Source organism: Equus caballus, chromosome 9 (genome assembly GCF_041296265.1).
Source record: "Equus caballus isolate H_3958 breed thoroughbred chromosome 9, TB-T2T, whole genome shotgun sequence".
Lineage (NCBI taxonomy): Eukaryota > Metazoa > Chordata > Mammalia > Perissodactyla > Equidae > Equus > Equus caballus.
Window position 1 is genome coordinate 75949425 of NC_091692.1, and position 25175 is coordinate 75974599.

The following is a 25175-nucleotide window of genomic DNA, read 5'->3' on the forward strand; positions in this document are numbered from 1 at the left end:
TCGATCAATCTACTCATACACATTTATGAGTACCTGTCTTGTTTCACTACTGTGCTGGGCATAATAAGTTTTCAGGAGATGGTCCCTGGACTCAAGATGCATGAAGTCCACTGGGAAAGATTAATCTAGCACCAACAGCAAAATCCCACATATGATGAAATGCTAAATAAACAAATAAATTCGTGGAACCTAAAAGGAGTAAAAAAACAAGTGGTCATTTATTCTTCTGTAAATTCCTTGAGAACAAGGATATAATCACTCTTCAGTTCACCTTTAGCACCTAGGATAACAGCCGGCACAAAATAAGAATCCTATAAATGTGGTTGGAGTCAACTTACTGCTCCCACTTGTGGGAGACAGCAGGAAAGTCTCTGCTACTTTCTCAGTGGTGCAGGAGGCAGCGCTCAGTGGCAGAAAGAGAACAGACATTAGGCTTAGAACACTTCATCCAAGGTTTTCCTACACTATTGCTTATTGTATGTTCTTGGAGAAGATGCTGTAACTTGATCTGCTTTACTTTTCTCATCTGTAGAACAAAGACAAATATAATTTGAATACAAGAACTTTGCAAAGTTCAAAAAAGGCATAAATAATGGTTTGTAGTGATGATGGCAGTGATCTATAGTAAGATTTCCCACCTCTGGGCTAAGCTCTGCTACTCGGGAAACAGTAGTAAGCAATGCTCCCATCACCTCCGTGTGAACGAGGGTAGCAAATTTCTTCTGGGAGTTGAAGGGCCTGGATCTGGTGTAGGGGGCCTGGGCACCAAAAGCTTCAAAGTTTTCCCTAGGGCTTCCCCATACCAGGTTTAGATTTATGGAAGAAGAAGGTTTTAAGAAGGGAATGGAAATGATAATTCTTGTAACGCCTGTTGCACATCTCAGTCTTCATATCAAATGGTAGAGAAGTCTTCGAGATGCTGCTTCAAATCCACCATAGCCAAGGCCAAATGTGAGGCCAGCAACAACTGTCTCGGCAAATTATTGTCATGTTCCACCTCAGTCTCTTTGTGGCAGGAATGCCCAAGGAGCATCTGAGCTTGGGCACAGTGAGAGGGCATTGTAGGAAGAAAAAGGGGAGGAGTTCTTCCTTCAGTGAACACACATATGTCCTCTGTAACCTTAGCTATAGCATGCTAGATGGAAGGCCATCCCTTCTCCGTCTTCCTCGCCAGCTCTTTTATTCTAGGCCAGGACCAGGTAAGACAACCGAGGTACCCAGGGCTAAAGTATAAGGAGGCACTCACTCACTCTCAAGGTCATGCATTTGCAGGGTGAAGCTTGATCAAAAAGGCACATCAAAGGCTGCCTTCAATAAAGAAAGAAATGCAAAAGGTCAACAATCAGCCTGAGAATAAGTATGAAGAACAAAGGGGTTAGGGAAGCCATTTTCTCTTGGAAACGTGTGTATTATATGTAAGCTTCAGACACCTGTAACACCGACTAATAGAGCTACTGCTCCTCCTTCCTGCTGCCATCCCTGACTCACCGGCCATCTGCCACTGCAGACCCACAGGATCCCAGAAGTATTAGGGTCAGAGCAATTGTTCCCCGTTGCTTTGCACTAGTCTGGAGGTGCCACAGAGGGTTATCGTGTTAGTCCTTCCATCCTCTGTGTCCCCACAGTATTCTTCACCTGAATCTAATTCACCTTCACAGTTAGAATCTACCTCCTTGCTTAGCACATTGACAGTGTTTAGTGTGTTGTGTGAAAGACTTGAGAAATGCTCACATTCGCTTCAAAACACGTCTCCTGAGGGCATGCTTTATTTTTGCCTTTGGTGAAGGGAAACCGCCTGTTAATCTTGTCTTTTAGACTTCTCATCAGCTAATATTCTTGAAGGAAATTTTTCCGTTGAACATAGAACACATTTAAGAACTCAGACTAGACTGCCCTTTTATTTAAAAAAAAAATAGGAAAAAGAAGGAAAAACAGTGCATGCACAAAAGAGCCAGGAAGGGTGTGAAAAGGAAATTCTGCAATGCCGTGCACAATCGAAGCCAGGAATTATCTAGACAGCATTCAGCTTGTTGATTTCTCTAGGCTGCCTAATTTTTAAGGAATTGACTGAGGTTAAAACAGCAAACAAAAACATTTTTTCCTTCTTGGAAGGAAAATTTGCTTGGATCTTAAGGTGACAATATTGGAAGAGTAGCCCTTTCCACCAGCATTCCCAGAAAGTCAGTGTTGAAATATCTGATATTCTGCTCTTGCCCTGAATCTACATCTTGCTGAGAGGTTGTTAATGAGGGATCCATGAACAAGTATCTCAGGGGCCCAGAACTCCCTGAAAGAATGTGCAGAACATTGTAATAAAGCATGCATGTGCTTGTGGGCATGAGGGGGCACACATACTGAGGTGTTTGGACATTTTCTGAAGGAGGACCATAGTTTGGTCAGCTTCCAAAGTTTAAGAACTCTTGTGCCACATTTAAGCTTTTTAAAAATATCTGTTAAATGAATATCACAATTTTATAGTGGAAAGAATATTATCTGGGAGCCACAAAATCCAGCCACTTTGCCAATACGCACATAAGAGACAGAGAACAAAGTCAATTAGATTCTTTGAGGCTCAGCTTTCTTAAGTATTTTAAGAATTTTAAGTATTATCATCAGGTGATAGACTAAAGCCCCCAAATTTAAGAAGGATATTGATCCCAATGAACAATTTTCCCCCAGTTTCCAATGAAGAGCTAGTTAACATACAGTTTAATTCCAGGGTCCAAATGGGCTCTCTTCATAGATGAAATACAGTGAAGGAAATGTGCATTCTTTGGCATAAATCCTTAAGAATGTTCTATCTACTGTTGCCAACACTGACACTTCTCCAAGGAGCCTTTGAAATAGTCCAAAAAATTTGACAAGACAGATATCTGGAGACTCGCACTTTCTTCTCTTAGAAATAAAATAAAAAGTCTAGATAAAGAAAGTTAAGGGACAAGGTTTAGAATCTGCAGCCCAAGAATTTCATATCCCACCTTCTAAAATCTACTCAGACCAAGAATGTGGCCAAAAGCTAGGTGATTAAAACAGAGACATGGACACTCCCTCTCTGATTTTCGATAAAACCAAGGATTAGTCAACTCTAGAAAATTTCACCATGGGATAATTCCATCAACTCCTTTTATAGACTAGGAGTGACTAAAACCTGGCATAATTTGAAGTGTTAAAACGTAATCTGTTTAAATTTTAAAATGCATCAACATTAAAAGACATGAAGATTACAAGAATAAGAAAAAAACATGACTTATGGGTTTGCTCTGTACAGGAGAAATAAATTTTTCTACTCCCTTTCTCTCATTCCGAGAACATTAGAAGAAGGCACCCAGCTTAAATATTTGATCTCAGACAAGGTGAGATTCAAGAAAAAAAGAAAATTTAAACCTTCTGCTGATTCTTTGTGCTCTTCAGGATGGAGAGATGAGGTACATGGTGATTTTGTTGATGAAAATACCTGAAAGCATCTTTCTTCTTGAGAAAGACAAAACCCATTTGTAGACCCTCCAGCAGTGGTTCTCAACTGACTGCATTCAGAATCACCAGGGAATATTTAAAAATAGAAATAGAGATACCCAGTACTCACCAGGAAATTCTGATCTTGTTGGGTTTGGATAAGGCCTAGGAAGCAGAATTTATAAAAGTTCCTTTTGGTGATTCTAATGAGCAGCCAGAATTGAAAACCACTGCTCTCGAAGGAGAAGGTTAAGGAGAAAAACATAAATTGCTCTGCTTAATCAAATTATAAGAATTCTTATTTTTGGGTTAATAGCTTGAGAGGGAGGGGTTAGGAATTATGGAACTAGATAAAGAATATGGGCAAAGGGATTAGAAAAGGAGAATGAGTGGATCTCAAAGAATGGCTCAGACTGGGGCCTCTGTGGAATAGATGTACAGTAATAAATTCCCTGCCATGGATGGCAAAGTATCTTCAAGACTGTTAATGTCAAATATTCTATTTTAAGTATATACTTGTCCTCTGGTGTAGTATAGCTCTATTAACCAATATCCAGCAATCTATTGTCTTGGTGATCTTTCTTTGGGGGATAGGACCGATAAAATGACTTTAGGAGGGATAAAGACATTCCTCCTGTATGAAGGTAAGTGGAGAAGAAACCAAGAAAATAAGTAGATTGACCCAGAAAACTTTGGGAATTGGGGGACAGTATTAAGCTTACCCTAGATCATGGAATGGGGACTTGAAATTCTTTGTTCAACAATTATCCTGAGAACTTTTGCTTTGACCATGATGCAAAACCTAGGACTAGACTACATATTCCACCGTTACAACTAGAAAACTGAAGAACATTTATTGAAAAACAATATTCAGACACTAGACAAAGAACAGAAAGCACAGCACTGTAATTCCCAAAGAAAGAAAAACAAATGAAGTGAACCATAGCTGTAAGCCAAATAAGTAATCTGGTTTGCACAGGGCTGAGACAATTTGAGTTTTGACCAATGAGAGCAGGGAGACTTCACTGAACATCCAGAGCATTTAGTAGAGATATCATAATGACTACACATTAAGAACAATGTTATGCTGGGCAAAGAGTTAACACTTCTCTAGACAAACCCTAACAAAGCTTGAAAACAAGCTTTGAGAAGATTCAATTGACCCAGAAACAAAATAACTGGCTCCCAGAACAAAATACGGCACTCTTTTTAGAAAGAAAGCAAAATCCAGGTACTCCACCAGGTAATGGTCAAAATACCAAGCATCCAATAAAAAATTATTAGGCATACAAAGAAGCAGGAAATCAGGATCCATAAACAGGAGAAAAGTCAATAAAAAAGAGCTTAAGAAATGACAGAGATTGTGGAATTATCAGAATTTTAAAACTGCTATTTTAAATATGTTCAATGACATAAAGGGAAACATGACCATAACAAAGAGAAAAATGAAAACAATAAAAAATAAAGAAGGGAAACTTACAGATTTGAAAAACACAACACTGAATTGGAAAATTTGCTGGATGTACTTAACAAGAGATTAACCACTGCAGAGGAAAGGCTCAGTGAACTTGAAGTCAGAGCAACAGAAATTATCTCAACCGAAGCACAGAGGTACAAAAGGCAGAACAAAATTAATATAGCTTCAGTGACCATGGGACAATATCAAGTGACTCAACATGGATATAATTGGAATCCACTCTTTAACTTTATACTGGTGGTCCTAGTCAGTCCAATAAGGCAAGAAAAAGAAACAAAAGACTTACAAATTAGAAAGAAAGAAGTAAAACTATCTTTATTGATGGACAACAGGTAATCCCAAGTTATCTTTAGAAAGACTAATAGAACTACATCGTGAGTTTAACAATTGGGTAAAACATGACTATGCATACAAAAATCAATTGTATTTCCATATACGGCAATATACACTTGGAACACTATGAAACACTTAGGCATAAATTTAACAAAAGCTATGCCAGACCTATCAACTGAATACAACAGAACATTGCTAAGAGAAATTAAGGAAGACTTAAATATGAAGAAATATACTATGTTCATGGATCAGACAATACAATATGCTAAAATATCAGTTCTACCCAAATTGATCTCTAGATTCAATACAATTTCAATCAAAATCCTAGCAAGTCTTTTTTTCTTTAACAATTTTCTTTTCTTTTTTTTTTTTTTTTTGCAGGGAAGTATTTGTCCTGAGCTGACGCCTATTACCAGTCTTTCCTCATCTCCTCAAAGCGCCAGTGCCTGGTTGAATATCCTAGTCGTAAGTCTTTTCAGCTCGTCTGTGTGAGCTGTCGCCACAGCATGGTGACTGACAGATGGGTGGAGTGGTTCTGTGACCAGGAACAGAACCTGGGCTGCTGAAGTGGACAGCATAGAACTTTAACCCCTGGGCCATCAGGGCTGACTCCAGCAAGTCTTTTTTTTTAAAGAAATTGATAAGCTAATTATAATGTTCGATTAGATATGCAAAAGACCATAGAAAAGCCAAAATAATTTTGAAAAAGTGGGATTTACATTTCCTAATTTCGAGTATTATTATAAAGCTATAACAGTTAAAAAACTGTGGTATGAACATAAGCATAGCGACATAGATCGATGGGAAAGAATATTGTTTGGAGAAAGTTTATAAGGTAATTCAATGGAAAAAATACTCTTTTCAACAAGTTGTGCTGGAAAAAGTGAATAGCTATATAGAAAGAAAATGAACCACAATCCTTACCTCAAACCATAAACAAAAAAACCTTGAAATTGATTAAATCTAAATAAAAAAACAAAAACTATGTAATTTGTAGGAGAAAATTTTTGTGACCTTCTGGCAAACAAGAATTTTTTGATTACAAAAATTACTCTCCAAAAATGAAAAAGATTAATGAATTGGAACTTCAACAAAATTAAAACCTTCTTTTTAAAAGACACTGTTTAGAAGATGAAAAGGCAAGTCAAAGACTGAGAAAAGATATTTGCAATGTATATTGCAATATCTAACAAAAAGCATTTTCAAAATATGTAAAGAAAGTTTACATCTTAGCAACAAGATGAGCAAACCAATAAAAAGGTGGCAAAAAGATATTCAAATGGCCAATAGGCATAAGAAAAAATGTTCAACATCATTTTCCTTAAGGAATGCAGATGAAATCACAATGACATACCACTTTTTAAAAAGGCTGACAATTTGATGTGTGGGCAAGGATGTGGAGCAACTTGAACTCTCATACCTTGTCAATGGAAGAGTTAAATGGCACAACTACTTCAGGAAACAACTTGGCAGTTTCTTCTATGGTTAAACATACACTTACTACATGACCCAGAAATTCCACTCCAAGAGAAATGCAAACATTCATCCATGCAAAGGTTTATATACAAATGTTCGTAGCAGCTTTATCATAATAGCCACAAACTGAAACAACACATATATGCATCAAGAAGTGGGATATTCATACAATGGACTATTATTCAGCAATTAAAATAAACAGACTACTAATATATACAAGATGAATGAATCTCAAAAATACCATATTGAACCAGACACAACAACATGTGTGATTCTATTGATATGAAACAAATATTCAGGTACAGAAAAAGAGTTTGGCCGTTGCCTGGATTGGGTTTTGAAAACAGAGTTGACTGCAAAAAGGCATGAGGAAAAAAATAAGAGAAATGAAAATATTTTTAATTTTTATTTTTATTGTGCTGGAATAACCAAACATATTTCTCAAACCTCATTAAACTGTACAGTAAATTTGTATCATTTTATTGTGTATAAATTTTACCTCAATAAAATTGATAAAAACAAATGATTATGTGGAGAGATTTTGTCTGTAAACTCAGAGAGTAAGAAGCAATAAACAGCCTGGTAGCTAACGGTTTTTAGAAATTCAATCAGTGAGATAATTTGCATCAGATACAAAACAATATTTATTAATCATATCAATAAAACATAATCATATTAATAAAACATTTATCATAATCAATAAAACAATAATTTATTAGTTTTCTCCCTGTAAAATAGGAATTATATAAGTACCTCTTGTATAAGATTGCTCAGAGGATCAAATTAGTCAATATATGTAACACGTTCAGAATAAATGAGGGCATACATTAAGAATTCAATAAAGGTTAGCTGTAGTTATCAGTGTGACTGCCAAGAGTCAGAAAATATATCAGGTGTCGGGTAGGGTACAATGATAAGCAATGTAGATGTCCCTACTCTTGGGGAACTTGGGTTTTAGTGAGAAACAAAAGTAGATAATTCTCAGTCCATAAGTGGGTGTTCCAGGAGACCAATGGACAAATTCCCCTTTCCAGATATCGAAGCTCCACAACATTTGTCACATGAATATTTTCTGCCTCTATCTGCCTGTGTCATTTTTGGGAAAAAATGGGTGGGATTGGCAAATTGCAGGTGTTGCCTATTATTGTCACATAATTTATACTATAATCTGTATGCACATTTCCCAAAGAACAATTTATACGTATCGAAACAAAAAGAACGTATTTCTTGATAACTTGGTTTGAAGTTTTACTTGCTGGCTGTTTTTATGTTGCTCTTAGAGAAAAGCGAGAGAACTTCCTTCAAAGGAGGTAGTAAAATTATGAACTATGTTCCTATGAATCATCCTGTCAGCCTCAGAGATACGGTAAAAGGCTCAGGACTCTGACTTTGAAGAAGTCACTTGGACATGCCAATTAGTCATGGGTTGAAGGCAAATGTTTCTGTGTCCATCTTCTAACACTGAAGTGCTATGCAGTATTAGTTTCTTGTGGCTACTGTAAAGAATTACCATCAACTGGGTGGTATAAAACACTACAAATTTATTATCTCACAGTTCTGGAGGCCAGAAATTCTAAATAAAAGTATCAGTAAGTCCACACTCTCTCTGGAGGCTCTGGGAAGAGAATCCATTTCACCTTTCTCTCCTAGCTTCTGATGGCTTCTGGTAATCCTTGGAATCTTTGGTTTAATAGCTGTATCACTCCAATCTCTGCCTCCATCTTCTCATGGCCTCCTTCTCTGACTGTGTCTTCTTCTAGCTCTTATAAGGACATGTGTCATTGGATTTAAGCCATACTTGGGTGATCCAGGATGATCTCATCTCAATATCCTTAAGTTAATTATATCTGCAAAGACGCTTTTTCCAAATAAGGTAATCTTCCCAGGTTCCAGGGATTTGTACCTGGACATATCTCTTTGGTAGTCCATTTGACCCACTACACATGTCATCTTCCTACAGTGCATGGCCTTTTGAGATAATCCCCATGTTCAAAAGAGGACAGAAATGTAATTCTGGGATTATTGAATATTAGGCAGCATTGTCAGAATGAGGGAATAAAGGAAACAGGGGAATAATTGAATTTAAGATTCATAAGTGTGGATCCTGTGTGTGTTATTCATTCTTATTTCATGGCACTTATAACAGTGGCTGGCACATGGGAGATTTTTGATAGATGTTTATTAATTCAAAGAACCAACAGATAACTCATGAACTGGTCTTTGTACCTTGGTGTCTTGAAAGAATCAAATTTGGCTTCACTTAATCATTGACATTTTGGTAAGGTCCCCAAGCAAAGACACTATATCTAGAAAAGCCTGAAGCTGAGTCCGTGAGAGTTGGGCTGGCAGAAATGCTTGAGTTGGACTGGTTCTGTGGGAGAGTGAATCCTGTCGTTGGGGTAGAGCTGCAGAGGCCAGGAGACAAAATAGGATTCATTTTGGGTTCTTGGTGATGGAATCTCTCTCTTCCCAATATCATAAATACCTCTCCTTCCCATAATTGTTTAGCAGCTTCTTTTACAATAAAGCAACAGTTAAGAATGAGAGATTATGTCCTTTTTAAAGCGTCCAACTATAGGAAACCATAAGTTTAAAAACTCAAAACAACAAGAAAAACTAATGCCTCATGTATTTTCCTGTTAAAAAAGCAAAGTGGATAAGGGACTTCTAGGAGCATCCATTCTTCAAATTCTCATCCACTGGGTTTTCCCAGAGACTCTGATTAGCAGGCTTTCACCCAGAAGTTATGAGCTACAGGGAAATCCAGTGATTGGGGCAAACAGACAACGGTCAAGAAATTCTCTGAGTGACACTCTTTATGTCCTTCCAAGAGACACTTGACCACTCTGTGTCTCAATTATTGGCAAATTGAGGACAGTGGTAACAACACTTGCTTACCCTACAGGGATGCTGTAAGAGCCAATTAACCGTGGGCAATGTCACTGGAGATTGAAGGATGAACGCCATTATGTAGTTACAAAGCATTATTACTGTAGTGTCAGTGGCAAATGGAAAGGAGAAGCTTAGCAAGGAAATTCATGGGTCTGCCTTGCAGCAGCTTCCTGATAAATTGCCAATAAAGCCTTCCTAATTTATCTCACTCTGCCTGCATGGTGGCTTGTACCTAACAGTCTCTGCAGATGACAGAGAGGAAGAATAAGGAAGCCAAGTCAGGTACAAAACATTGACAACATGAAATCAGGCGCAGCAGAAGAGGTTTCTTCTGAAGCTGAATTTTAATCATCCTTTTACAGTATACCTAAGATATGGATTGAGGAAGGGCCATGGAGGAGGTGGGCATGAAGTTGGAGAGGAAGGGCTAAGTGCTGAAGATTCATGTCACCTGAAACCACTAGGCAGTGACCTTCAGGATTGAAACTGGTGTTCCTCAACTTGGCTTCAGATCCCTTAGTGAGAAATAGGACAAAAGATTGAGCTACAAAACCAGACAATGTAGGCTGACGGCTCTGTATAAGCATTTTAATAATGTACGAAGCCAATTTGGGTCATACCGAAAGGTTGCCTTAAGAATTGAAATAAAAATACATAAGCAATTATGGAGCTGAAGGGTCAGTAGTTTCAAGAGGGGGCCTGGAAAAATTAAAGACTGTCTTCAAATCCAAGCCAATGGGCCAAGCCCTACCTGGAAATTTTGGCTGAACACCAGCCCTGATGTGTTTATTACTAGCTCCTTGCAGTGGGCAGAAGAGGAAAAAAAATAGACTTGCATAAGAAAGTAAAGAGAGGTCTTTAAACACTGAAAGAACCTAGACTACTGGGACAAGAAACATCTATTCAACAGAAATCTGATTCTGTCAGTCAACCAAGGAGATTTTGAGATTTAGGAGAAAATCCAAAAACCTGGAACACTCCAGAGTGCTAGAAAATGTTGGAGATGATTGGAGACCGAGAGACCATTCAGGCATGGGAGGGTAGGGATACAGAGTGTGGGAGGTAGTAATTCTCATCACTGTTTGAATACCATTAATTCCTTTTGCCTTTATAATCATTGTCATTATTGAGCTCTTATAATACAGCAGACACTGTGCTAAATGGTTGAGACGTTATCATATGTAAATGTTGCAACAGCTCTATAAGTTACAGACTAAAATTTTTCCCATTTTAGACATAAGCAATCTGAGGGTCAGAGAGGTTATGAAATTTTCTCACAAGCAGAGTTAATGCATGGCAAACTGGGGACTCAAACCCTGAGATTTTGATTCTAAAGTCCTTGTTTAAGTACTACTGTTGTTCTCTCTCCTGAAACGAGAAAACAATTTCTGAGGCAAATAGAATTTAAGTTCCTACCCAGGCTTATAGCTCAGATTAAATGGGATAAGTGCCCAAAAAACTTTATTAAGAAGATGCTATGGGATTTTATTAAATGAAGAAATAAATTCTATTGGGTTGAGGGAAATGGATGAGGCAAAACAGAAGAGAAGAGAGGTAGCCCGGATGTAGAGGATGAACTTTTTACTGGCCTTTTCAGCAGTAAGTTATTGCCATCTCATCAAATTTTCGTAAGCAGTCATAGCAAGTTTGTAGTATTTCACCTATTTCACAAATGGAGAAGTTGAAGCAGAGAAATGTGAAATCAGCAATCCATAGTCATATATACAATGGAAATAAGATCTAGGGCCCCATGTTGGAGTTCAGAACTCTAGAGACCTCATTCGTTCTATTACATTACCTTGCTTCATGGAAGGCATGTCAGTCAAGGTGGGACTTGCCTCATGTCTAGAGTTTCCACAGGAAGACTAGGGAGATATTCTAGACAAAAGAGATGGTGAACTTGAAGTTGCAGAGGGGGGAAAGTGCAGTGAATTTTTAGAAAATCATAAATAGTCTAATTTAGATGAATGTGAAGGGTCAGAAGAGGCTGGAAAAGAATGGTTTACAAGGGCATGAATTTTACCTTGTTCAAGGAGTATGAACCTTCATTGTGAAGACAGTGAGAGTTATTGAAGGTTAACAAAACTTACTGTGGAAATCATTGCACAACATAAGTCAGTCAAATCATTATGCTGTACACCTTAAACATACACAGTGCTGCATGTCCATTATATCTCAATAAAATGGAAAAAATCAAAATTTTAAGAAAGGTCTTTTAGCCAAAGAGGAGGTGATCAAAACAGCGCAATAACGTCAATGTACGTGCTGTATAAAATGAAAAGCTGGCAACTGAAAAGTGCTGGTTGCCTTGCCTGAATCCAGCCCCGGAGGTGCCACATAAGCAGAAGGAAGATTGAGGAATCTACCAAATAGCAGAAAATAGAGAAACACCAGGGTTAAGGGAAAACAATAGGTTAGATCCTTGCAGATGTTTTGATGGAGTGGGGTGGAATAATAAACCCAGAACATCTGGATATGGAGCAAGGAAGCAGTTTTCCATGCACTATTTTCTCTCCCACATAGTGCCTTGAGATGATTAATCTGCAAAGCAGAACAAGAGCAACCGGCCCAGCCCCTGCAGAGAAATTAGGGGTGATGCTAACGCCCTCCTAGAGTGTATATAGCAGGTAACCACAGGTGCAATAGCCTTGATTGGCCAGTTCGTCTTCCTTCCGCCATAAGTATCCCTTCTACAGGCCAAGTGCTAAGTGACTACAACTAAGGTTAACCATTCTTGATCAAGAGCAGTGCCAAGGTAGATGTATAAGTAATAATTCATTTCATCAAATGCTTTTTGTACATCAATTAAAATTGTCATATGGGTTTTCTTCTTTATTCTATTAATGTTTTGAATTAAACTGACTGATTTTCACGTTATACCAACCTTGCATTCCTAGGATAAACCTTACTTGGTGATGATACAGAGTCCATTTTATATATGGCTAGATTTGATTTGCTGATATTTTGCTAAGAATTTTTGCATCTGTGTTCAAGAGGGATATTGATCTATAGTTTTATTTATTCTTTTAATTTTGTTTTTGTTTTGCAATTTCATTGCCGGGTTTGCTATTACCTGTGTCTTTGTAGCATAGGTATAGCACAGGAAGGTATCAAATAAAGTTTGGAAATGTTCTCTCCTTTTCTATTTTCTGAAAGAAATTGCATACGTTTAGTGATAATCTTCTTTAAATGTTTGATAGCATTTACTAAAGAACCATCTGAGCCAGGAGTTTTCTTCATGTGAAGACTGTTGACAACAAATTCAGTTTCCTTGATAAAGGTAGGACTATCGAGATTTTCTGTTTCATCTTGTGTTAGTCTGGGTAAATTTTATTTTCAAAGAATGTGTTTGTTTCAACTAAATTTTGCCCTAAAGTTGTTTATAGTATTTTCTTATTGTTTACTTAGTATCTGTAGCAATCCCTCTGTCATTTCTGAAAGCATAGTAGTACGCAATGTTTTCAATCATTTTTCTCTACCAGTCTAGCTAGGGATTTATTAATTCATTAATCTTTTCAGAGAACCATCTTTTCATTTAGTTAAGTTTCTCTCTTGTATGTCTGCTTTCCACATCATGGACATTTACTCTAATATTTATTAGAAAATCTTTCTTCTTTGTGTTTACTTTGTTTCTCTTTTTCTTGCCTCTTAAAGTAAAACTTAAGTAAATTTTAGACTTTTCGTTTTTAATAAAGGCATTTACACACTTATTCTTAATCATCTCAAAAATTTTAATTTGTTGTATTTTTATTATCCAGCTCAAAATAGTTTTTAATTTCCTTAGTGCTTTCTTTACTGATCTGTAGATTACTTAAAAGTGTGTTGTTTTGTTTTCAAGTATTCAGAGTTTTCTTAGATTATTTTCTGCTTCAATTCCACGGTCAGAGAACATACTCCGAATGATTTCAGTAATTTTAAATTTGTTGAAATTCGTTTTATGGCCCAATACATGGTCTATCTTGTATATGCCATATGCATTTGAACAGAATACGTATTCTGTATGTCTTTGAGGTATTGCACTATCAATGTCAATTGGGTCAAAGTAGTTAATTGCGTTTATCAGATTACCTTTGTCTTTACTAATTTGTTGTTGTTGCTGTTTACTTGTTTATCAATTGCTAAGAGACAGGTGTTAACATTCCCAAATGTTATTTGAAATTTTCTCTCTCTCCCTTTAATTCTGTTAATTTTTCCTTCATCTATTTTGCTGCTCTGTTATTAAGTTATTAATACACATTTGGAGTTACCACGTTTTCATGATAAATTGACTCCCTTATTATTAGGAAATGCTCCTCTTTCTTCCTTTCTCTCTTTTTTTTTTAAGGTTGGCATCTGAGCTAACATCTGTTGCCAATCTTTTTTTCTTTTTCTCCTTCTTCTTCTCCTCAAAGCTCCCCAGTACAGTTGTATATTCTACTGACAGGTCCTTCTAGTTGTGCTATGTGGGACGCCTCGTCGGCATGGCCTGATGAGTGGTGCTATGTCCATGCCCAGGATCTGAACCAAAGAAACCCTGGGCTGCCAAAGGGGAGTGCGCAAACTGACCGACTTGGCTTTGGGGCCGGCCCCTATCCCTTTGTCTTGAAGTCTTTCTTTTACTTGATATTAATATAGCTACTAACTCTCCTTATGTTTTCTGTTTGTATGCTAATTTTTCTATCCATTTATTTTCAGTCTGTGCCTTTATATATAAATTGCATTTAATATACAGCATATAGCTGAAGAGGGGGTGGTATTGCTTTTTTTACCTATTCTGATAATTTCTGCCTTTTAGGTGTTTAGTTTACAATAGCAAGTATAATTATTGATGTGATTTGTTTTAGGTCTACCATGTTATTATTTATTTTCTTTGTATACTGTCTATTTTTGTCTCTGTTCTTTATTTCTTGGCTTATTTTGGATCATTTGAATATTTTATTAGAATTTCATTTCAATTTATCTATTGGCTTTTTGGTTATACCTCTTTGTAATTTCTTTAAGTTGGTACTCTGTGAATCACAATATATATTCTCAACTTTTCACACTCTACTCGAGTTAATATTGTACCCTTCATGTAAAATGCAAAAATTTTACAATTGTATAGACCCATCAACCAGCCCATCCTGTTCTTTATGCTAGAGTTATCATATATGTATTTCATGTATTTCTGTTATAAAACCTAAGAAAATGTTATAATTTTTGCTTTCAACAGTCAAATGTATTTTAAAGAAATTAATAAGAAAAGTATATTTGTACAATATTTATCATTTCTAATGCTTTTTGTTTGTTATGAAAGATTTGAGTTTCCTTCAGGCATCATTTTCCTACAGCCTGAAGAATTTTTTTGGCATTCCTTATAGTCTGTGTCTGCTGGCAATGAATACTCTTAGTCTTATTTCATCTGAAAATTTCTTTATTCTGCCTTGATTTTTGAAGGTTATTTTCATGGGATGTAGATTTCTGGGTTGACAATTTTGTTTTTCTTCCAAGTTTAAAGGTGTTTTTCCACTATCTTATGGCCTTCTTAGTTACTGATGAGAATTCAGGAGTTTGTCGAATTATTGCTTTCCTGTATGTGGTGTATTGTTTTTCTCTAGCTGCCATTTAGATTTATTTTTACCCTTGGTTTTCCTAGTTTGAATACGATTCCTAGGCAAGGTTTACTTCTTAATTATTCTGCTAGAGGTTCACTGAACTTCTTGAATTATCATATTTATGTCTTTGATCAAATTTGGAAAAATGTCCACTATCCATTCTTCAAATTTATATCAAGGTAAAAGTCACATAACATAAAATTACCTATTTTAAAGTGTGCAATTTGATGACATTTAGTATATTCTCAATGTTGTACGATCATCCCCTCTAGCTAGTTCCAAAATATTTTCATTGCCCTCAGAGGAGATCCTATACCCATTAAGCAGCCACATCCAAGCTTCCCCTCCACCCAGCCCCTGACACTACTAATCTGATTTACGTCTCTATGGATTTATCTATTCTGGATGTTTCATATAATTGAATGTACCATATCTGACCTTATATGTCTGGCTTCTTTTGCTTAGCAAAATGTTTCTGAGGTTCATTCACACTGAAGCATGTATCAGTACTTCATTCATTTTTATGCCTGAATAATATTCTATTATATGGCTATATCACATTTTTTTTATCCATTCATCCTTTGTTGAACATTTGGGTTGTTACCGCCTTTTGGCCATTGTGACTCGTGCTTCTGTGAGCATTCACGTTCAGGCATTTGTTGCAATACCTCTTTTTAATATGTTTCTACCATGGCTGCACCATTTGACATTCCCACCAGCAGTGTACATGGGTTCCAATTTCTCTACTTGTTATTTTCCATTGTTTTTTTTGTAGCCATCCTAGCAGGTGTGAAATGTTATTTCATTGTAGTTTTGATTGGCATTTCTCTAATAATTAAAGATATGGAGCATCTTTTCATATGCTTCTTGGCCACTTGTATATCTTCTTTAGAGAAATGTCTATTCAAGTCCTTTGCTCATGCTTAAACTGGGTTGTCTTTTTGTTGTTGAGTTGTAAAAGCTATTTGTATATTCTGAACATTAGACCCTTATCAGTTATATGATTTGCAAATATTTTCTCCCATTCTATAGGTTGCCTTTTCACTTTCTTGATAATATCCTTTGATGCAGAAAAGTTTTAATTTTGATGTAGTCTAATTTATCTTTTTGTTTGTTCCCTGTGCTTTTGTGTCTTCATACTTTTTTTCTGACTCATTGTACCTTTCTTATCCTCTGCAATTCCAGTTACGTATTCATTAGACTTTTGGCATCGTCCTTCAGGTCCCGAGGTTCTCTCTTCTTCAGACTCTTTCCCTTGTCATCTCCATTCTGTTATTAAGCATACCTAGTAATTTTTTTATTTTCCTCTACATCATTACATGTAGCTACGTTATAATCTATGTGTTCTAATTCCAGATAATCTTAGTAGATTATTTATCCTCTTGAGGATGCATCACATTTTCCTAGTTCTTCAAATGTCAAGTAATATTCTATCATATCCTGGAAGGTGATGTTATAGATTCTGTTATATTCCTCCAAAAAGTGGGCATTTCTGTTTTAGTAGGTAATTAACTTGGTTGGATTCAAGTTACAAACTATCTTTTGGGGAACAGTTCCAATCTTAATTTAATTCCTTTATCTTTAATTCCTTTGCTTTAATTTTTCCCCACATATGTATGGTTCCATAGTTAGTCAGAGATTCTGGTAGAATTTATTTACAAAATTTGGAGCTCTCTCTTTTCCTGAACCCCCTTATTTTCCATCAGTCAGAATTCCCCTGAACTCTGTCCTTCGGTTCTTCAGATCAGAAAGTCTGTTCTCTATTGGAAAGTTTAGCTAACTTTCAGGCTAATAGTTAAAATAATGAGAAATTCATTCCCTTCTGTTCCCTTCTCGTTCTCCTTCAGAGTCTACCTGCTTTCATTTTCTCTCTGGCGCCTTCAGGTATTTTTGTATTTTGTCCGGAGTTTAGAGCTGTAATTCACAAGAGGATAGGTCCTGTTAGGGCGTGCTCTACCATGCTAGAGACAGAATTGCCTCATAGCTTTTTGAAAATATTTCTATCAGAAAATTAACCAGGCTTGATTATAGCTACTTATGTTTTGCCTTTCCTTCCTGTTAGACTGTACTCTTCTTGAGCCTAAAGACGCTGTTTTCTTTTAAAGGCATAATCTTTTTACTAATTCTTTTTGCTATTCAGTGAATTCCTTTTGGAAACTCCTATACCCTCTTCTGAGATGGTATGTCTGTCACACAGACCCATCTTCCCTACTAGAGATATAGGCACATCCTCTAAGTAGGATCCATCATAGTCTCTTTTCAGGATATTTGGCCACCTGGAGACAGTTTATCTCCCTATGTTATTAAAATTTGAAGGGTCTATGCAAGCCAGAAACTGCCAGGAGTCTCTTTGCTGTCATGTAGATAGAGACTTCCTGAGATAAAAGCCTTCCTTTTTATAGAGGAAGAAAAACTAAGAGAAGGAGAGAGAGAGAGAGAGAATGAATCCTGATGGCCTAATTTAACCCTGTAATTCTATCTTGCTTAAAGTAAACTTCATTCTCTTGGTTTCCAAGTTATGTGAGTGATAAATATTTATAAGAAAAGGGTTTGAGTTGGGTTTCTGACACAACACCTATAATACTAAACCCTTTATACCTGGCACAGTAAGTTCCTACTTAAGATAGATAATAAATGATTAGATGATCAATGATTGAGTGAAGATAGGTAGATATATGGTATTACTGAAAAGGGGCAGCCCCTGAGTGAGCATGACATAGGCATCCAAGATTCTCAAATGGGTCACTGATAGGGAAATCAAATCAACTTAGGTTCATTTTTCAATATTGTTCAGAGCTGACCTGACCCTGATCTAGAATCTGAATCTCCTTTTTCACCTCTGCCAACATCTAGGTATACAATGAAGTAGACATTCAATTTTGTCGGTAACCATGTTGTAGATCTGCTCACCTTCAATAGTAAGAATAAAGTGGTGATATGTATGTTTGTTTATTTTTTATTGCTTACTCCTAAGTGTTCCATTTCAAAAAGAAAGCAATTTGGCAGTGTTTAATGCCCTCTTTCCTAATATCTTCACCTTGGCATGTTCTGCTCCCTCTGTCAGACCTGTGAGAAGATGGCTGTTTCTGGGTGATATGTTGTTCACAGAGTGGGAAGCCTCACTCACAGGGTCTGTCTTGAGAAGCATTTACAACATAGCGAGCGCCATAACCAGCTGAGTCTGTGAAAGCTCTTTTCTTATATCTTGCCAAGAATTCAATCTGTTTCTGGTTCTTGCAGACTAACAAAAGCTGTTGCTATGTTATCACTCCGAAAGATGAAGCCACATGGTCATATGTAAGCTTCCCTTTTTATGGTAAAACGGTAAAATGTCATCCACTGGCAGACCAAGAGCTTGGAAAACTACATCTGAATGGTTAACATGTCTGTCAGCAGCACACTGACAGTCTTCAGGTTGAATACCTGGTTGGTGATCCCTAACCTATCCTATACCCTTCCATTGACATCAGCAATAGCTTCTTGAGAAATTTCCACTGCTTTGATTGATCCAAGACTCAAAACCAATAGCAGAAACTGCATAAATAAAACTTTAAGAGAAATAAAATTTGGATTTAAAATTGCAACTGTGGTAAGATGGACATGTGTTTCTAATATATAAAGAACTCACAAAAATTAGTAAGAACAATCCATCAAGGACCTCAGAAGAAGAGTATCTAAAACATATGAAGATAAAAATTCTAGAAGAGGAAAAGAGATAAATGGAATTTACATGAAAAAATATTCAACTTAATAATCAAAGTAATATAAATTAGGAGATACAATTTACTTACCCATCATATTAGTAAAGATGTGAAAAAAGTGTTACTGACAGGATTAGAGTGAGATAAACGTTTTTATCTCAGCAGGTGAACATACACACATAGAACTTTTCTGGAAAAAAATAGCAAAATTTTGTTTTCTGTATATTCATACATTAATTTGTTCCAGAAAAAAAATTCAAATTGATTGCAAGAGTACACAAATATGAAAAGAGGCCTGTGAAGAAGAAAGAGGAGGAGGAGGAGAGGAAGGAGAAGCAGCAGAAGGAGAAGGAGACAGCAATGACAGTGTTGGGGATAACACGGAGCTGAAAATAAGTTTGAAAATAACTCACCTGAAGAGCTTCACCAAACTTTTAAACTTATCTACAAGTCAATGGACAAGGAAAATCATTGTAAAGAAAAATTTTCTTCACTTCATAGTTCAAGTTATCCTTTTCTTGAAATTTTATGCGGGTGCCTCAGTACAATCCAATGGAAATTACTTTGCTTGCTTGTCAGAACTTCAGAGCTGAATACTGTGACTGTCTTCCAGAGATGCACACAATAACTGTTGGAACTGTATCTCTTCGCTTTGTTGAGAGGGTGAGAGCATCTTCATTTGTATATAGAGATAGTTGCATCTTCTAAAGTGGGAGCATAAAGCTGTTTTATTGTTGTATTGAAATTTAACTATGTGTAGAAGGCTGTTTATATAGACTGTAAATTGCCAAAGAGGGAGAGTATGTTGATTATTAAGACGTTGTATCTCAGCTTCTCTACTCTGTTTTCTGATGCTAGAGTTGGAACACTGTAAGCCTCATTTCTCCTTTGCCAGCTGGATCTCCATTAGGCTCTGTGCACAGGGATGCTAGAGGCAAGACTCAAAGACTGGGGGAAGAAGAGGCAGCTGCTCCTTCCTGCTTTGTTTCCTGTTCCTGTCTTGCTACTGCAGCAATGGCTCTTCAATAACAGCTTGTGCCAGTAGCATTGTTTCCAGTTTGCAGCTCTTTTTAACACCTAAAATCAGCCTCGTTGTACTTTCTCAGGATTGCAAATACAACCCCAAGCAGCATACCCTCCACAGAGGACTGAGCCTCATATCCACAGGGCCCTTCCTTCAAGCTAAGTTTTAATAATTCCAACTTCTCCCCTTCCATCTTTTCCACAGCCTTAGAGATTCAGTTACTACCTCCATGATACCTCAGCATCATCTTTTTGATTTGACACCTTATATGAAATTTCTCTGTCAAAATAAATAACTCTCCTGACTGGCCCCAGACAGATACAATGGGGACAATAATAATACCTGTTTCATAGAATTGTGTGTGTGTGTGCATATATGTATATACACATATATAATATATTCTAAATCTCTAAACAATTCTATATATATAGTTATATGTTATATGTATATCACATATATAAATATATTTTTATACAATGTACCTAGAATAGTATATGGCACATAATATATGCTCAATAAATATTGGCTATTTTTATTAGTAGTAATACTATATATAATATCAATAGCACTGCCTTGAGAATTGCATCTTGATGTAGGAAAGTTCCAGCTGAGTTCGCCTAATGGAGTGCATCATAACTGAAAATTTCAAGGCACCAAAAAAGTTAGAAATACATATATGGAGGAGACAGGTAAGTCTTCTTATTTTTTCTGGAATGAGAAGTATCAAAGTCTTTTTTAAAAAACTAATGATTCTGTGTAATCATCCTCTTTAGACCACATAGAATATAGAGGTCATGAATCTTGGTACCCCAGGAGAGACATCAAACAAAGAGAAGAGAAACCACTATGCATTGACCTCTTGCTATGTACCAGGTAGTCTCCAATATTACCCATCCATCCTTACCATCGATCTAATGAGTTAAGTATTATTATTCCCATTGTATAGAAGATTCAGAGAGGTTAAATAGCTGTCTTGGGTTACATATGTTAGCAGAGGCAGAGCTAGGATGTGAAACAAGATTTGTATGTACAAAAACATAAACATCATTAGAAGGGAAGCTACAGGGTGCGTGCACATGTGTGTGGGAGATGGCAATAAATAAAGGAATCAAGAGTTAAAGACCACACTATGTTAAAGACTTTTTACAATCCAATAAGCCAAACTCTAGGTAGGCAAAGAAGAAAAAAAGTTGATCAAAGTCACATAGCAAGACTGTGCTAATATATCTATCTATCAGGCCTGTAACTTGACACTGTGAAGTAGACCAGTGTTCTTCCCTCTGAACCACACTTTATTACAGAATTACCATCCATACTGCTCACGAAGGAGTGATCCAATTCTAAGCATGAAATCCATTGGCTTATGTAAATTGTGAACTCTGTGGGATTTTTGAAAATCACCTTCATCTACTAGAAGAAGGAAACATTCTTTACTAAGAACGTTTGTGGCAAGTAGATACATAATGACTTTTTCATACATAGAAAGAAGAAAGAAAAGATTGAAGTTGGGAGTACATGGAATGATGCTGCCAGAAGAGATGTGGCAAGGAGGGCTATTAATAGCCTTTGAGTGCAAGGAAAAATGAACTGTTTCCTTAGAAAAAGGTTTACCCCAAAATGTTTCTAATTATCTTACTGAAGTAAAGAAATTCTATGCAGGTAAATGTTACATAGGAATATGCTATATAATGCTAATGGGCTGTGTCAGTGAGGGTTTTCATGGAAGCATGCCAATGCTAAGTGTAAGGAAATATGCCTGTGTGAGACTGGGTTTAAGGCCAACTAACGTAGGCACTTCTCAGTCTACAGGTCCCAGGGAATGCAAATTACCTACTTTTAAAACTATCTATTTTTTAGTGTTTACTGTCTTGGACACCATTAAGCACTGTATTAGGATAGATTATGTTATGCTGTGATAACAGATAAATTCACGATTCCAGAAGCTAAAGACAACAAAGTTTTACTTCCTGCTCATACAAAGTTTTCTCGGGCTTCTCAGTTTTCCAGGCTTCTTTAACCTCCTGGCACCATCATACCAATACATGCTTCTGCCCAAGAGAGGGCAGACCAGAGAGACCAGCATCAGCAATTAAATATTTCTACCTAGAAGTGACACACATTATTTCCACTCATATTCCATTGATTGCGTCACATGACTACTCCTAGTTTCAAGGGCATGGGAAAGTCAAAACCTCTGCTGTGCCTGGAAATAGAAAACTAGACAATGGTGAAGCATAGTGTTGCCTACCCAGAGCCCTCTGCATACATTTCCCATTTAAACTTTCCACAACCCTGTGATGTAAGTGCAATATTACCTTCTTTTTACAAGTAAGACACTTGAGTCTTAGAGTGTTTAAATAAACTTGTCAGTGTCACATAGATACAAAGATGTCAGAGCTAAGACTCAGACACAGGTTGGCTAACCCTAAAGACACACTTCTAATCACTATGCCATCCTACCTCCTTGGATGTAGATGGGTATCTGAATGGATATCTACTCTCTGTCATGATTATTTCTCTCAGGGAACATTCCCCTGAGAATAAAGATTGAGAAAAGTCTAAGCTAACTTTGAGTCTCTAATCTCGGTGAGAGAGAGGAACAACCCATTAGGGCCCACATTAAAAAAGTTAGAACAGATTACTTGAGCTTTTTAATTTCTTCTATTTTCTCTTATATACCCTGTGTTCTCCATAACAATGAATAGGAAAACCTTTAAAGGGAAAAGATACTGTGAGCCTGTCTTTGGGTGCAACAAAGAGGATGGTGTCTAGGGAAGATGACACTCTTTCTTGGTGAAGTAAGAACCCCAAGGGATAGAACGGGTGGTGGCAGCAGTGAAGAAGAGAAGAAAGTAGACTAGGTTCCCAGGGAGTGCTGCAGGGAAGAGAAACAGCCCTCCCTGGACTGAGAAGTGCATCCGAACAAGAGCAAAGCTCTGCTGCTCTGGCCCATCCAACATTAGGATTTGACTCTGTTTTCTGGGCATTGAAATGGGAGGCCAAGGTTATCTGTTACTCTCTCATGACCTATGAGATTCATTTATCAAGACGTGAACCAGGATTTTCAGTATCAATTCAACCAACAGCCATTAAGTAGCTACTATGTCTAAAGAGCAACACTGGCTTTTTATAAGAATTTATCATCTAGTAAAGTAGATAAGACAGGAGGACAAAAAAGGAGAGACAACAGATTCAAGAGAGGTCTAAGCAAAGCAAAAGAAGAGAAATTTATTTTATCTGGAAAGAAAGACCCAGAAGCATTCATAGAAGTATTTGTACTTGTGGGTTTGGAGATAAGGGTAGGAGTTCTACTGATAGAGATTAAAAGGCAAATGCATATAAAGTAGAGCAAAAAGCATTAGAAAATGAATGGATCTGAAAAGGTCTAGGATGGATTTGAGAAGTCAGCAATACACTTTGGATAAAACATACAATTCATAAAAGATTTATGGCAAGGTAAATTTGGAAAGTTATGATGGGACTAAGTCAGAGAGATCTCTGAGAAGTTTTCCTGTGAGAATCTAACTGACCCCTTGAGTTAGCACATTAATTGCTAGACCCCTGCAGTGAAAAATATACAGACTTTTTGATGTTGCCAAAGAAAAATGAGAAGTTAAGCTGTGGAGTCAGATTACCTGGGTTTGAATTATAACTCTACCATTTAATCACTATATAACTGAAAAAATTATTTAAATTCTCTGCTCTTCATTTTCTTACCTTTAAAATGGGAGTAATGTTAATTAGGGCTTGTTGAGGATTCAGTTATAAAAGACACGTAAAGAGCTCAAAATAATACCTGCAACAAGGTAATCAGTCAATGAATGCTAATTATTATTGACTGCTTTTGTTCCTTGGCACATGCTGTCTCCTTCTACGTTAGGAATATGGCAATAACTGACACAGTATTAATTTCCCTGTAGGAAGGGTTGGTACTCAGCATAAATGTTAGGTTCACTAACAGTTCCCCAAATTATCGAGATATCTCAAATCTGCCAAAGATGTAGAAATCATCTAAAGGCTAGAAATGGGCAAAGACGGTCTGCAAAAAATCAACATAAGGACTTGAAACACACTGTTACTCAACAAAGTGTTGTGTCTCAGAGTGATTTTACTCATACTTTACAACATCTTAACAAACGACTAAATGTGTGTATTGACAGCCTCTATAGAGCTGGTGACTGGAGCTGGTATCTTTGAGGTAGAATTAGGTATTTAAACCATCATTGCCATCATAGGTGTTTTCGCTGGTTGAAAGGGCTTGCTGTAGATTTTGTCTCTGCTCTGGAACACACATGGGCATACACACACACACACACACACACACACACGCATATCCACACACATTTTCATTCCCCTTTCCGCTATGAGCCAGAGGCTAGGAAGATCATCCTTTTTTAGGCTTGTCTCATAACACTTTTCTAGACCCTCTGTGACCCCAATTTAGAAGGGGGCATGAAAAGTTATCTAAATGACTTGAATATAGAATTCAGACAATACATTTTATTGTTTTTGTTGTTTAGAAAAAAGATGGTTTGCTCTGTTTTCCCAAAAGCTGTCTCTTTAGCCTAGACTAATTAACTTCCTTGCAATGTGGCCACCTGTGCAATTTATTTTATTTCAGTTTTGGCTACAAAGAGCTGAGTCATCATAGAGACTGAAAATTGTCTTAATTTTTTTTGATTATGCAATTTCACAGCAACTAGTTCAGGGTAGAACAGAATAATAAAAGTTGTGACAGGGCCAGCTGGTGGCGTAGTGGTTAACTTTGCACGCTTTGCTTCAGTGGCCCAGGGTTTGTGGGTTCAGATCCTGGGTGTGGACCTAGCACTGCTTGTCAATCCATGCTGTGTCAGCATCCCACATAAAATAGAGGAAAATTGGCACAGATGTTAGCTCAGTAACAGTCTTCCTCAAGCAAAAAGAGGAAGATTGGCAACAGATGTTAGCCCAGGGCTAATCTTCCTCACAAAATAAAAAGTTGTCAAGATTTGAAGAGAGGGTCCGACCCCGTGGCCGAGTGCTTAAGTTCGCACGCTCCACTGCAGGTGGCCCAGTGTTTCGTTGGTTTGAATCCTGGGCGCAGACATGGCACCACTCATTGAGTCACGCTGAGGCGGCATCCCACATGCCACAACTAGAAGGACCCACAACTAAGAATATACAGCTATGTACCGGGGGTCTTTGGGGAGAAAAAGGGAAAAAAATAAAATCTTTAAAAAACTAGACTATTAAAGAAAAAGATTTCA

The 25175-nt window shown here is 37.0% G+C and overlaps 1 long non-coding RNA gene across 2 annotated transcripts in view; it reads right to left on the minus strand.

The window, feature by feature from the left end:
* LOC111775099 (uncharacterized) overlaps positions 1-25175 on the minus strand; it is a 253524-nt gene that overhangs the window by 65170 nt on the left and 163179 nt on the right. The gene's annotated exons all lie outside the window — the stretch shown is intronic.